General features: G+C 44.8%; 1 protein-coding gene across 1 annotated transcript in view; it reads left to right on the forward strand.

The window, feature by feature from the left end:
• Positions 1 to 8,616, forward strand: part of LOC119186288 (histone H4) — a 62,281-nt gene extending 53,665 nt beyond the window's left edge. Inside the window, exon 4 of the mRNA XM_075865801.1 lies at positions 8,061 to 8,616. The gene's annotated coding sequence lies outside the window, so the exon portion shown is untranslated. The remainder of the gene's footprint in view (positions 1 to 8,060) is intronic.
• The last annotated feature ends 5,391 nt before the right edge of the window (positions 8,617 to 14,007 follow it).

The raw sequence follows: 14,007 nt of genomic DNA on the forward strand, positions 1-14,007 counted from the left end.
AGTCAGGTAGAAAAAATTTTCCAGGTTGTGAGTCGGAGTGAGCCGGCTCAGGAAAATTTCTGCGAGTCCCAGCGAGTTCTAAGTGCAAGATGTACTACACGGGTGGGTTTCAGTGAGCTCCACAACTTTTCCCGACCTATGTGAATGACACAATCATACCAGCCTCTAATAAATTTATTCACTCTGATGCTAAAATTACAAAACACCATTTTGAACTGGTGTTTTCGTAACTCCTTCACTATTAACCCTACAAAAACTTATGGCGAATTCCACTGGGAGATATGGAGTGGCTGCAAAATTCTAAAGCAAGCACGCTGTTTGTACCAAGCCAAACCCACCAGTAAAACACGTAAATGTTCCGCATAAGGCTTCTCCAGAAGTTGCTTATGAATATTGTCATGGGGTCGTGACGGAGACGAATGGAGCACACTGCGAGTTGAATAATAAACTGTTTATTTGGGCGAACCTGTGCCCAGTAAACAGAAAGTCGGACTACAGTAGCAGTCTTCGACTGATAGCGGAGAACAAAGCGTCGGCCGTCGATCAGCAACAACTGACAAGCGGCGAAGTGCGTCGTCATTCATACTCTTGCCATCGAATGTTCTAGCGTTATCGCTGGCAGTGGCTTAGGTTCCAGAATAATCTGTACAGTTCGCAGAGCGGGCGTGATCTTATCGAAATGATCTACTACAGTCCTGAAGCTTCTTGAAAACTGCAGGCACGGTTTGCGCTGAGAATTGTGTAGTGTATAGGGGCGATAACAAAACTTGAGGAATGGAACGTGGCATTTCATCCCTCTGAAAAAGGCATCGTCCCGATGCTTTAACAAAAGATTAAGGTACAAAAATAATGCAAGAAAGTACAATGAATAAATTATGATACAATAATAATACAAAAAACACTGTTTCAGTTTGTTAACGTGCATGAAACGGCTTGAGGCGCGTGACATGGACGACTTCAGGTCGCGATTGGCATCGTTGAGAGTTCGTGATGCCGTCGGGGACAACCTCGTAATCAAGTGGGCCGAGACAACGGACCACCCTGTACGGTCCAAAGTACCGTCGCAGAAGCTTTTCACTTAGTCCGCGTCGGCGTATCGGCGTCCACACCTAAACACGTTCACCGGGCTGGTATTCCACGAAGCGTCGTCAAAGATTGTAACAGTGGCTGTCGGTCGTCTGTTAACTCTTGATACGGAGGCGCACGAGTTGGGCTTCTTCGGCGCGTTGAAGGTACTCACTCACATTGAGGTTTTCCTCGTCGGTGACGTTGGGTAACATGGAATCGAGCGTCATTGCCGGTCTCCTTCCGTAGACCAATTTGTATGGAGATATCTGCGTCGTCTCCTGCACTGCAGTGTTGTATGCGAAGGTCACGTACGGAGAATGGCGTCCCACGTCTTGTGTTCGACATCGACGTACATTGCCAGCATGTCGGCGATCGTCATGTTTAGCCACTCGGTGAGGCCGTTGGTCTGTGGGCTGTCGTCTGGCGGTGGTTTGTCTGGCTGTATGCCAAGATCGCTTGAGTTAGGTCAGCAGTAAATGCCGTTCCTCTGTCGGTAATAAGGACCTCCGGGGGGCCGTGACGTAGGACGATATTTGCGACGAAGAACTTAGCTAGCTTGAATGCACTGCCTTTTGACAGGGCTTTTGTCTCGGTGTAGCGGGTGAGGTAGTCGGTAGCTACCACGATACATTTGTTTCTGAAAGCCCACGTCGGGAACGGCTTTAGTAGGTCCATGCCGATCCGCTGGAAAGGTCGATGAGGTGGTTCAATTGGCCGCAGAAGTCCCGCTTGCCTTGTCGGTGGTGTCTTGCATCGCTGACAGTCCCGGCATGTCCTCACATAACGAGTGATGTCGGTGGTAAGACGTGGCCAATGGTATTTTTCTTGTATCCTCGCGAGCGTGCGAGAAACACCGAGGTGACCTGCCATCGGATCGTCGTGCAGGGTCTGCAGGAGTTCTGGTTGCAGAGCTGAAGGCACCACAAGGAGGTACTTGGCTCGAAGCGGTGAAAAGTTTTTCTTTTGGAGAAGACCATTTCGCAGGAAGAACGACGCAAGTGCGCGCTTGAATACCTTCGGGACTTCGGCGGTCCTGCCTTCGAAATATTCTATTAGGGCCTTGAGTTCCGGGTCGGCCCGCTGTCGTTCAGCGAAGTCGTCGGTAGTTATCGTCCTCAAGACGTAGTCATCATCCGGGTCGTCGGGCGGTGGTTGGTCGACAGGCGCACGAAAGAGACAGTCGGCGTCGAAGTGTTTCTTGCCGGACTTGTAAACGACGGTAATATCATAATCTTGAAGTCTCAGGCTCCATCGTGCGAGGCGACCTGAAGGGTCCTTCAAGGTAGCTAGCCAACACAAGGCGTGGTGGTCGCTCACAACCTTGAAGGGCCTGCCGTAGAGGTAGGGGCGAAATTTCGACATAGCCCAGATGATGGCGAGGCACTCCTTTTCTGTTGTGGAATAACTGGCTTCTGCTTTGGATAGCGATCGGCTGGCGTAACTAATAACCCATTCAAGTCCGTCGGCTCTCTGCACAAGAACGGCACCAAGACCTACGCTGCTTGCGTCAGTGTGTATTTCTGTCTCGGGGAATTCGTCGAAATGGGCCAGCAATGGAGGCGCCTGGAGCCGATGTTTAAGCTCCTGGAAAGCGTGTTCCTGCGGCGTTTCCCACTTGAACTCCACGTCGGCCTTGGTAAGCTTATTGAGTGGATCGGCGATGCGGGCGAAGTTTTTTACGAACCGCCTATAGTAGGCGCACAGACCCAGAAATCCGCGCACCGCCTTTATGTCAGTGGGCGGCGGGAAGTCGGCGATGGCGGCTGTTTTGTGAGGATCGGGACGTACTCCAGACTTGCTAATCACGTGCCCCAGAAACAAGAGCTCCTCGTACGCAAATCTGCCTTTTTCTGGCTTCAGTGTGAGTCTGGACGTCTTGATGGCTTGAAGTACAGCTTCAAGGCGCCGAAAATGCTCGTTGAAACTCGAGGGAAACACGACGACGTCGTCCAAGTACACAAGGCAAGTCTGCCACTTCAATCCTGGCAGTACTGTATCCATAACGCGTTGAAAAATTGCAGGCGCTGAGCAAAGACCAAAGGACATCACCTTAAACTCGAAGAGGCCGTCCGGTATTATAAACGCCGTCTTCTCTCGGTCTCTTTTGTTGACTTCGATTTCCCAATAGCCAGTCTTGAGGTCCATTGATGAAAAGTACTTGGCGGTATGGAGCCGATCCAGTGTGTCGTCTATTCGTGGGAGAGGATACACGTCCTTTTTTGTGATTTTGTTCGGGCGGCGATAATCGACGCAGAAACGTAGGGTCCCATCCTTTTTCTTCACTAACACCACGGGGGATGCCTATGGACTCTTGGACGGCTGGATGATGTCGTCCCGTAGCATTTCATCAACTTGTGTCTTTACGGCCTCGCGTTCTCGCGTCAAAACCCTGTACGGACCCTGACGGAGTGGTCTGGCATTTTCCTCGGCTATGATGCGATGTTTCGCGATTGGCGTTTTCCGAATTTTTGACGACGATGAAAAGCAATCTTCGTGTTGCAGCAGCAGGGTCTTGAGCTGTTCTTGCTTATGGTTCCGAAGACTGGGATTGACGTCGAAAGCTGCTTGCCGCAGTGGTCTAGTGGCTGAGGTACTCGGCTGCTGACCCGCAGGTCGCGGGATCGAATCCCAACTGTGGCGGCTGCATTTCCGATGGAGGTGGAAATGTTGTAGGTTCGTGTACTCAGATTTGAGTGCACGTTAAAGAACCTCAGGTGGTCAAAATTTCCGGAGCCCTCCACTACGGCGTCTCTCATAATCATATGGTGGTTTTGGGACGTTAAACCCCACATATCAATCATCGACGTTGAAAGCTGAGGAAGGAACTTAGTTTCTTTGAGCAGGTTTCGTAGAATCGACGAGGGCGAAAGCACTGGTGGCTTCCACGATTTCTTCTATGTATGCGACCGTCGTTCCTTTGTTCACATGTTCGTATTCATTGCTGAAATTTGTGAGCATAACCTTTGCTTTACCTCCCTGCAGCTCTGCAATTCCTCTTGCGACGCAAATATTGTTGGTGACCAAGAGACGCTGACTGCCTTGTGGTGAGAAGGAGTTAATGGAAAAACTTTCGTCCTGCGAGGCTTTCTTCAGAAATTTAACCACATTTCCTCGTAACCAAACTTCAGCAGCCATAAAGGCTGCACCAGCTCAGTTAGCACAAACTACTGCCACACTTTATCTTGGGCATTCTAACAGTACAAAACTTGTGGTACCTTTGGTTAAAGCAAGAAGGGGGCGGCCAAGAAAGTGAGAGCTGTCAAGCGTAAATTTTTTCCAAATCAAGTAAAAAAGGTAGGCCTTGCAACGGTTAAATAGACATGCTAAATGTCTACAAACGGTATTCTTTTTCACATGCAGATTTAAATGTGCTGGTACAGGGCGCCTCCATATCAGATAGCGTAATCAATGTGGCACAGTATTTAATTCAGAAAAAATATCCTACTTGTGTCGGCTTTCAAGATGTCTTACTGGGCCGATGTTTACAATTCACTCAAATAAAAGACCCTTTCGTTCAAATCTTGCATGTTTAGAACCCCAATCATTGGCTTACAGTAACAAATGTTGGTGCCGACAAAAACACTGTCTTCATATATGATTCAATTGATCAAGATACCCCTCCTGATGCTGTCAGGAAAATCATTCATATTCTAAAATTACAATCACCCAAATTAACCATTCAAACAATGAAGGTGCGAAACCAGTGCAACACACTTGACTGTGGCTTGTTTGCAATTGCTAACATGTATCATATAGCGTCAGGCAGAAAACCAGAAACTTTGAACCTTAACCAAGTTATGCTATGCAAACATTTGCTGGAATGCATACAGAATGGTATGATCGAAGACTTTCCCCTCATAAACTCCATGGCTGCTCGCGTACAGCCAAGACATAGTATTTACAAGGTACATTGTGTCTGCCGGCAACCTATATGGTGGGGTAGTATATGGTGGGCTATATGGTGGGGTAGTATTGGACATTACTTGTGCAGGTTGTTCAAGAGGATTTCATGGAGCTTGTCTTGGCAGCTAACTTGGACAAAAAAGTATTCGTGTGTTCTAAATCATGTTTGCTGGTTGCCAAAGAAAAGATACATTCTCCTAAATAATAATAGCATTCCATTTACGTGTAGACATATGGCAAAATTTCCAACCATTCTTTATGTCTCCTCCTCTAATTTTTGCTTTTCTTCAAAGGGCTACTCACCGGGTTGGACGAGTTTGAGCTGACAAGTGCAATGCGTACATCGGGAGTTTACGGTCACGTCTGCCAAACATTGCAACTCTATGCGCCGCGGAAATGGGTCAAATTTCAAGACGAACGCTTCTCCCCCTTTCTTGTGCAGGCGCGCGCCCAGAAAAGGAGAGTATGATGTGCACGTATGAATCGCCCTACATACACAGCCGTGCAGTGACGTTGGTCCTCTATGTAGACGACTGTGCTCTGACGCTGCCAACAGTGGCACGTGACATGGCGGAAATTCTTTAACGTGACATGCGTAGTTAATGTAATTTGTTGCTTGAAGAGATTAATTAAACTTGGGATACATATTGAGATGCAATAGGAGAATGTGTTTGTCTTTTTCATTTTTTTCCCGTGAATTGCAACGAGATGCAGAGCTAATGTGCCGGCGTTTCGCATGCGTTCGTGTCTCCGCGGTTACTGCATCAAGCAGACGCCTGTCCTGGAAAAGAAATTAATGGTCCTGCGCATTCGAGCACTCATTATGCTCATCTTTTTAACCGCATCAAAGCCAGCGTTTGTAAACAATCTCGCAAAAACAGGCAGTAGACACAAAATAATGCTGGTCAACAAAACAACAACGCTCGTGCGCTCGAGGGTTGGGCTTGTTTGAGCACATCATGTGCACGTGACCTCTAGGTTGGATGCTGGAGAGGGTAGGAAATAAATTTGGCTTGTGAAGGCTACACAGGGGAGTTGCAAGGGTTTTGAGCTTGCCTCCTTTCATCCTTGTTTCTTGCTGTTAAAAAAAGAAGAAACTGTTTTCTCAGCTCGTAATGAACCGATTGAAAAACTTTTTGTGGTATAATGCTCTCCGTCGCACACACAACAACTTCCACAGTCTAACTAAAATTTGTTATGGGACCTGGTGAGTGTCCCTTTAAGGACTGACTTCAGGGATCGAAAGTGTGAAGTTAGACATGTTGGTAATGCATAACTGATCACACCGCACAAAAATTTGACCCAGGACAAGAGAAGGAACAAATACGAGGGCTCACTTCCAAGAAAATTTATCTTGAAGAGCAAACACGTATATACTCCTGAAATGTGAAAATCAGGCAAATCATTCAAGACGCCCACAACTGCCATGCGCAAATATCTTACATTTTCAAAAAAGACAATTTGTTTTGACAAAGCCCGAGACAGAGTGCTGATGCAGTTCAGCTCTAGTCTACAAATCTTCTTTGCCTCGATAATTTCTCTTGTCATTTTATTTGTTGTTTTTTCTTCCAGCAATAATGGTGTCGTGCAAAAAGATTTCGCAGCCACACGTGCTGCAACGAACATGCTTGTAACCTCAAGAATGGTCGCAATCGTTTCTTGGCCTTGCACTGCAGTAGGTGTGGCTCCAAACCACTTTTGTGTGACACCATTATGATTGGAAAAAAAAAACTACACGAGGAATTGTCGTGGCGAAAAAGGATTTATAGACTACAGCTGAAATGCATCAGTACTTTCTCTCACTTTCTCTCTAAGGATTTGTCAAAACGAATTGTCTTTCCTGAGGATGTAAGGTTTTCGTGCATGGCACTTGTGGGCTTTTTGAATGATTTGTCTGTTTTTTGTATTTCAAGAGTATATATATGTTTGCTCTTCAAGATAAATCTTGTTGGAAGTGAGCACTCGTCTTTGTTCCTTCTCTTGTCCTGGGTCAAATTTTCGCGTTATGTGATGAGTTAACTTTCTGCATGCACCACCTTATTTTTCTCCCTTGTAAGCTAGTGGTGGAGTATTAACTAGGAGTACATAAAAACATTGCCAAATGTATGTTACCCCGACGAACCAAATTTCTTTGTTGAGGCAATTCTTTCTGTGGCATTCCTTCTTTATTGACTTCTCATCACGTGAGACCTCAAACCTGTTTCTTCCATAAAAGTTCTAGAACTAGTTTTTGCTTTGTTTCGTTTTTTTTTGCCAAAAGTAGAAAACCTTTCCTTTGTTGAGCAAATTTTCCTGAACTAAAATGTATTCATATCTAATGCAAGGAATGAAAAATAAAGAAAACAGAAGAAAATTCATAGGCTGATCGCTAAATGTCAACTGAACAAGGATTTTGGAAATAATACCTTGAATGGCACACAACAAACACTCATGCATGCAGCCTTTTACCATGTGCAGCTGTAAACTGCAGAAAAAAGTATAGGATATTGTATAAGATTTGCTTTATTTTCTTTTCAGCAACAGTAACTTGCCCTTTAGAAGTAAAATATGAATATCAAATTTTCAAAAATAGTCATTTTTGAAAACCTGTCAATATATTAAAATGGTTTAGTTGATTCATGATTATGCAAACAGTTCTTGCATGCCTGTGGCACTGGGATTGTTAATGTAGGCAGGCTGAGTTTGTAATGTTCTAAAGCCTCAGCATTTTGGTGTTATATTACATTCAAATATTTTATGAATTCAATTATGAAATTTGGTCACAATGAGTTATCTACAAATTAAGCAACCAAAGTCTGTGTATATATTGCCCACATTAACGTCACACTGCCACAAGTGTCTAGACGGAGCCTGACCGCTACAGAGCGTGTTCTTGGGTGGCGGATAGAAAAAAGTCTTGCAATGAAGTGATGCTAAGCAGCTTCCATTAATAAACAAGACTGGCACTTCTGCCCGTGGACACAGGTAGAAAATACATATGACTACAGGAGTCTTTTCACTGCTGTGGTGGGCAAGTTGAAAGTTTCAGGTGCCATTTTTTATGCTCTTTCATTTTTCTGTTGTTTTTTTCGTCTGTTTTCCTCATCTAGTACAGGTCCAGTACATTGTGGACTCACCCTGTTGTCAAGTCGTCAGGAAGTTCGATGATGCTGTCTTCTTCCAGCTAAATTATGCAACTACTAAGAAGGGGATCAGAATTCTATTTGTAGCAGTTATTTTACAAATAAATTTTAGTAAAATTTTTCTTGGTTGTAATAGTGTCATTGTGTATTCAAGGACCATAACATTACATAAGACAGAAATTCAAGTGCACAGCAAAAAAGTGCTGCTATGGGCACCTGTTATCAATATCAGTTGGTCATTCTTAATTTTAGTCTTTTATTTATCTCACAACAAGTAACAGCGATTGCTTGGTTTAGCTCCTTTTCTTGCACGCCAAAGGTTGCTGGCAGTGAAACAGCGTTGTCAGCATTTTGATAGATACTTTGAAAATCAATGTGAAAACGACGGAAGCACAAGACAAAGGCGAAGTACTGAGTCTTTCACATCTCGTGTCTCTGTCGTGTTCGTGGCTGTTTTCCAAGAATGCATAGTTTCCAACTCGACATTACTGATATATTGTGAAAACTTTATTAAAACATGAATCCCCTAAGATAAGTATCAAATTTTCACATAGAATGCATCACTTCTAGCGACATCAGTTGAGCTATTACAAAACTTTGATAAGTCGCAATACGCATAAAAGCAAGTATGGTCAAGCTTCACTGCCTTGTGGTAAAAAAAAGCACTGCGGTAAAGTCAACGTTAGCAGAAGAGCATTACATGATAGGAAATGAATGCATGCACAGGCCACTTGTGCATCAAACAAATATAAGCATTTGCAACTGCTAAGGCCAAATATGCATCTTGGCACGTCCGTTTCACGCAAGCAAAATGACAAATACTAAAATATGATCAAGCTTCACTGCATTGCAAAAGCACTGCGGTAAAGCCAGCGTGAGCAGAAGAGCATTACATGATATGAACATGATAGGAAATGAAAGCATGCACAAGCCACTTGTGCATCAAACAAATGTAAGCATTTGCAACTGCTCATGCCAAATGTACATCTTGGCACGTCCGTTTCAGGGAGACAAAAGGATGATTAGGCTTCGCTGCATCGCGAAAGCACTGCGCTAAAGCCAGCGTGAGCAGAAGAGCATTACATGATACGAACATGATAGGAAATGAACGCATGCACAGGCCACTTGTGCATCAAACAAATATAAGCATTTGCAACTGCTCATGCTAAATATACATCTTGGCACGTCCGTTTCAGGGAGACAAATGGATGATTAAGCTTCACTGCATCGCGAAAGCACTGCGGTAAAGCCCGCGTTTGCAGAAGAGCATTACATGATACGAAATGAATGCATATACAGGCCACTTGTGCATCAAACAAATATAAGCATTTGCAACTGCTCATGCCAAATATACATCTTGGCACGTCTGTTTCAGGGAGACAATAGGATAATTAGGCTTCACTGCATCGCGAAAGCACTGCGGTAAAGCCAGCGTGTGCAGAAGAGCATTACATGATAGGAAATGAATGCATGCACAGGCCACTTGTGCATCAAACGAATAGCATTTGCAACCTCTCAGGCCAAATATGCATCTTGGAGCGTCCGTTTCACGCAAGCAAAAGGACAAATACTAAACTATGTTCAAGCTTCACTGCATTGCAAAAGCACTGCGGTAAAGCCAGCGTGAGCAGAAGAGCATTACATGATACGAACATGATAGGAAATGAACGCTTGCACAAGCCACTTGTGCATCAAACAAATATAAGTATTTGCAACTGCTCATGTCAAATGTAAATCTTGGCACGTCCGTTTCAGGGAGAGAAAAGGATAATTAGGCTTCACTGGATCGCGAAAGCACTGCGGTAAAGCCAGCGGGAGCAGAAGAGCATGACATGATACGAACATGATGGGAAATGAACGCATGCACAGGCCGCTTGTGCATCAAACAAATATAAGCATTTGCAACTGCTCATGCTAAATATACATCTTGGCACGTCCGTTTCAGGGAGACAAATGGATGATTAAGCTTCACTGCATCGCGATGCACTGCGGTAAAGCCCGCGTTTGCAGAAGAGCATTACACGATACGAAACGAATGCATATACAAGCCACTTGTGCATCAAACAAATATAAGCATTTTCAACTGCTCATGCCAAATATACATCTTAGCACGTCCGTTTCAGGGAGACAAAAAGATGATTAGGCTTCACTGCATTGCGAAAGCACTGCGGTAAAGCCAGCGTGAGCAGAAGAGCATTACATGATACGAAATGAGTGCATATACAGGCCACTTGTGCATCACAAAATATAAGCATTTGCGACTGCTCAGGCCAAATATGCATCTTGGCACGTCCGTTTCAGGGAGACAAAAAGACAATTACCAAAAGATGATTAAGCTTCACTGCATGGCGAAAGCACTGCGGTAAAGCCAGCGTGAGCAGAAGAGCAATACATGATACGAAATGAATGCATGCACGGGCCACTTGTGCATCAAACAAATATAAGCATTTGCGACTGCTCATGCCAAATATGCATCTTGGCACGTCCGTTTCAGGGAGACAAAAGGATAATTAAGCTTCACTGCATCGCGAAAGCACTGCGGTAAAGCCAGCGTGAGCAGAAGAGCATTACATGATACGAAATGAATGCATATACAGGCCACTTGTGCATCAAACGAATATAAGCATTTGCGACTGTTCAGGCCAAATATGCATGTTGGCATGTCCGTTTCAGGGAGACAAAAAGACAATTACCAAAAGATGATTAAGCTTCAATGCATCGCAAAAGCACTGCGGTAAAGCCAGCGTGAGCAGAAGAGCATTACATGATACGAAATGAACACATGCATGGGCCACTTGTGCATCAAACAAATATAAGTATTTGCAACTGCTCATGCCAAATATACATCTTGGCACGTCCGTTTCAGGGAGACAAAAAGTAGATTCAGCTTCACTGCATTGCGAAAGCACTGCAATAAAGCCAGCGTGGGCATTACATGATAGGAAATGAATGCATGCACAGGCCACTTGTGCATCAAACAAATATAGGCATTTGCAACAGCTCATGCCAAATATACATCTTGGCACGTCGGTTTCAGGGTACAAATGGATGATTAAGCTTCACTGCATCGCGAAAGCACTGCGGTAAAGCCCGCGTTAGCAGAAGAGCTTTACATGATACGAAATGAATGCATAAACAAGCCTTTTGTGCATCAAACAATCATAAGCATTTGTGACTAATCATGCAAAATATACATCTTGGCACGTCCGTTTCAGGGAGACAAAAGGACGATTAAGCTTCACTGCATCGCGAAAGCACTGCGATAAAGCCAGCGTTAGCAGAAGATTGATTGATTGATTTGTGGGGTTTCACGTCCCAAAACCACCATATGAATATGAGAGACGCCGTAGTGGAGGGCTCCGGAAATTTCGACCACCTGGGGTTCTTAAACGTGCGCCCGAATCTGAGCACACGCGCCTACAACATTTCCGCCTCCATCGGAAATGCAGCCGCCGCAGCCGGTAATCGAACCCGTGACCTGCGGGTCAGCAGCCGAGTACCTTAGCCACTAGACCACCGCGGCGGGGCGTTAGCAGAAGAGGATTACATGATACGAAATGAATGCATATACAGGCCACTTGTGCATCAAACAAATATAAGCATTTGCGACTGCTCAGGCCGAATATGCATCTTGGCACGTCTGTTTCAGGGAGACAAAAGGATGATTAGGCTTCACTGCATCGCGAAAGCACTGCGGTAAAGCCAGCGTGAGCAGAAGAGCATTACATGATACGAAATGAAAGCATGCACGAGCCACTTGTGTATCAAACGAATATAAGCATTTGTGACTGCTCAGGCCAAATATGCATCTTGGCACGTCCGTTTCAGGAAGACAAAAAGACAATTACCAAAAGATGATTAGGCTTCACTTCATCGTGAAAGCAGTGCGGTAAAGTCAGCGTGAGCAGAAGAGCATTACATGATACGAACATGATAGGAAATGAACGCATGCACAGGCCACTTGTGCATCAAACAAATATAAGCATATGCAACTGCTCATGCCAAATATACATCTTGGCACGTCCTTTTAAGGGAGACAAAAGGATGATTAAGCTTCACTGCATCGCGAAAGCACTGCGGTAAAGCCAGCGTTAGCAGAAGAGCATTACATGATAGGAACATGTTAGGAAATGAACGCATGAACAAGCCACTTGTGCATAAAACAAATATAAGCATTTGACACTGCTCATGTCAAATGTACATCTTGGCACGTCCGTTTCAGGGAGGTAAAAGGATGATTAAGCTTCACTGCATCGCGAAAGCAGTGCGGTAAAGCTAGCGTGAGCAGAAGAGCTTTACATGATACGAAATGAATGCATAAACAAGCCTTTTGTGCATCAAACAAATATAAGCATTTGTGACTAATCATGCCAAATATACATCTTGGCACGTCCGTTTCAGGGAGACAAAAGGACGATTATGCTTCACTGTATCGCGAAAGCACTGCGATAAAGCCAGCGTTAGCAGAAGATTGATTGATTGATTTGTGGGGTTTAACGTCCCAAAACACCATATGATTATGAGAGACGCCGTAGTGGAGGGCTCCGGAAATTTCGACCACCTGGGGTTCTTTAACGTGCGCCCAAATCTGAGCACACGGGCCTACAACATTTCCGCCTCCATCGGAAATGCAGCCGCCGCAGCCGGGAATCAAACCCGCGACCTGCGGGTCAGCAGCCGAGTACCTTAGCCACTAGACCACCGCGGCGGGGCGTTAGCAGAAGAGGATTACATGATACGAAATGAATGCATATACAGGCCACTTGGGCATCAAACAAATATAAGCATTTGCGACTGCTCAGGCCGAATATGCATCTTGGCACGTCCGTTTCAGGGAGACCAAAGGATGATTAGGCTTCACTGCATCGCGAAAGCACTGCGGTAAAGCCAGCGTGAGCAGAAGAGCATTACATGATACGAAATGAATGCATATACAGGCGAATTGTGGATCAAACAAATATAGGCATTTGCGACTGCTCAGGCCGAATATGCCTCTTGGCACGTCCGTTTCAGGAAGACGAAAAGACAATTACCAAAAGATGATTAGGCTTCACTCCATAGCGAAAGCACTGCAGTAAAGCCAGCGTGAGCAGAAGAGCATTACATGATACGAAATGAACGCATGCACGGGCCACTTGTGCATCAAAAATATAAGCATTTGCAACTGCTCATGCCAAATATACAACTTGGCACGTCCGTTTCAGGGAGACAAAAGGATGATGAGGCTTCACTGCATCGCGAAAGCACTGCGGTAAAGCCAGCGTGAGCAGAAGAGCATTACATGATACGAAATGAAAGCATGCATGGGCCACTTGTGTATCAAACAAATATAAGCATTTGTGACTGCTCAGGCCAAATATGCATCTTGGCCCGTCCGTTTCAGGAAGACAAAAAGACAATTACCAAAAGATGATTAGGCTTCACTTCATCGTGAAAGCAGTGCGGTAAAGTCAGCTTGAGCAGAAGAGCATTACATGATACGAACATGATAGGAAATGAACGCATGCTCAGGCCACTTGTGCATCAAACAAATATAAGCATGTGCAACTGCTCATGCCAAATATACATCTTGGCACGTCCGTTTCAGGGAGACAAAAGGATGATTAGGCTTCACTGCATCGCGAAAGCACTGCGGTAAAGCCAGCGTTAGCAGAAGAGCATTACATGATAGGAACATGTTAGGAAATGAACGCATGAACAAGCCACTTGTGCATCAAACAAATATAAGCATTTGACACTGCTCATGTCAAATGTACATTTTGGCACGTCCGTATCAGGGAGGTAAAAGGATGATTAAGCTTCACTGCATCGCGAAAGCAGTGAGGTAAAGCCAGCGTGAGCAGAAGAGCTTTACATGATACGAAATGAATGCATAAACAAGCCTTTTGTGCATCAAACAAATATAAGCATTTGT

This window comes from Rhipicephalus microplus, chromosome 6 (assembly GCF_043290135.1).
Source record: "Rhipicephalus microplus isolate Deutch F79 chromosome 6, USDA_Rmic, whole genome shotgun sequence".
NCBI lineage: Eukaryota > Metazoa > Arthropoda > Arachnida > Ixodida > Ixodidae > Rhipicephalus > Rhipicephalus microplus.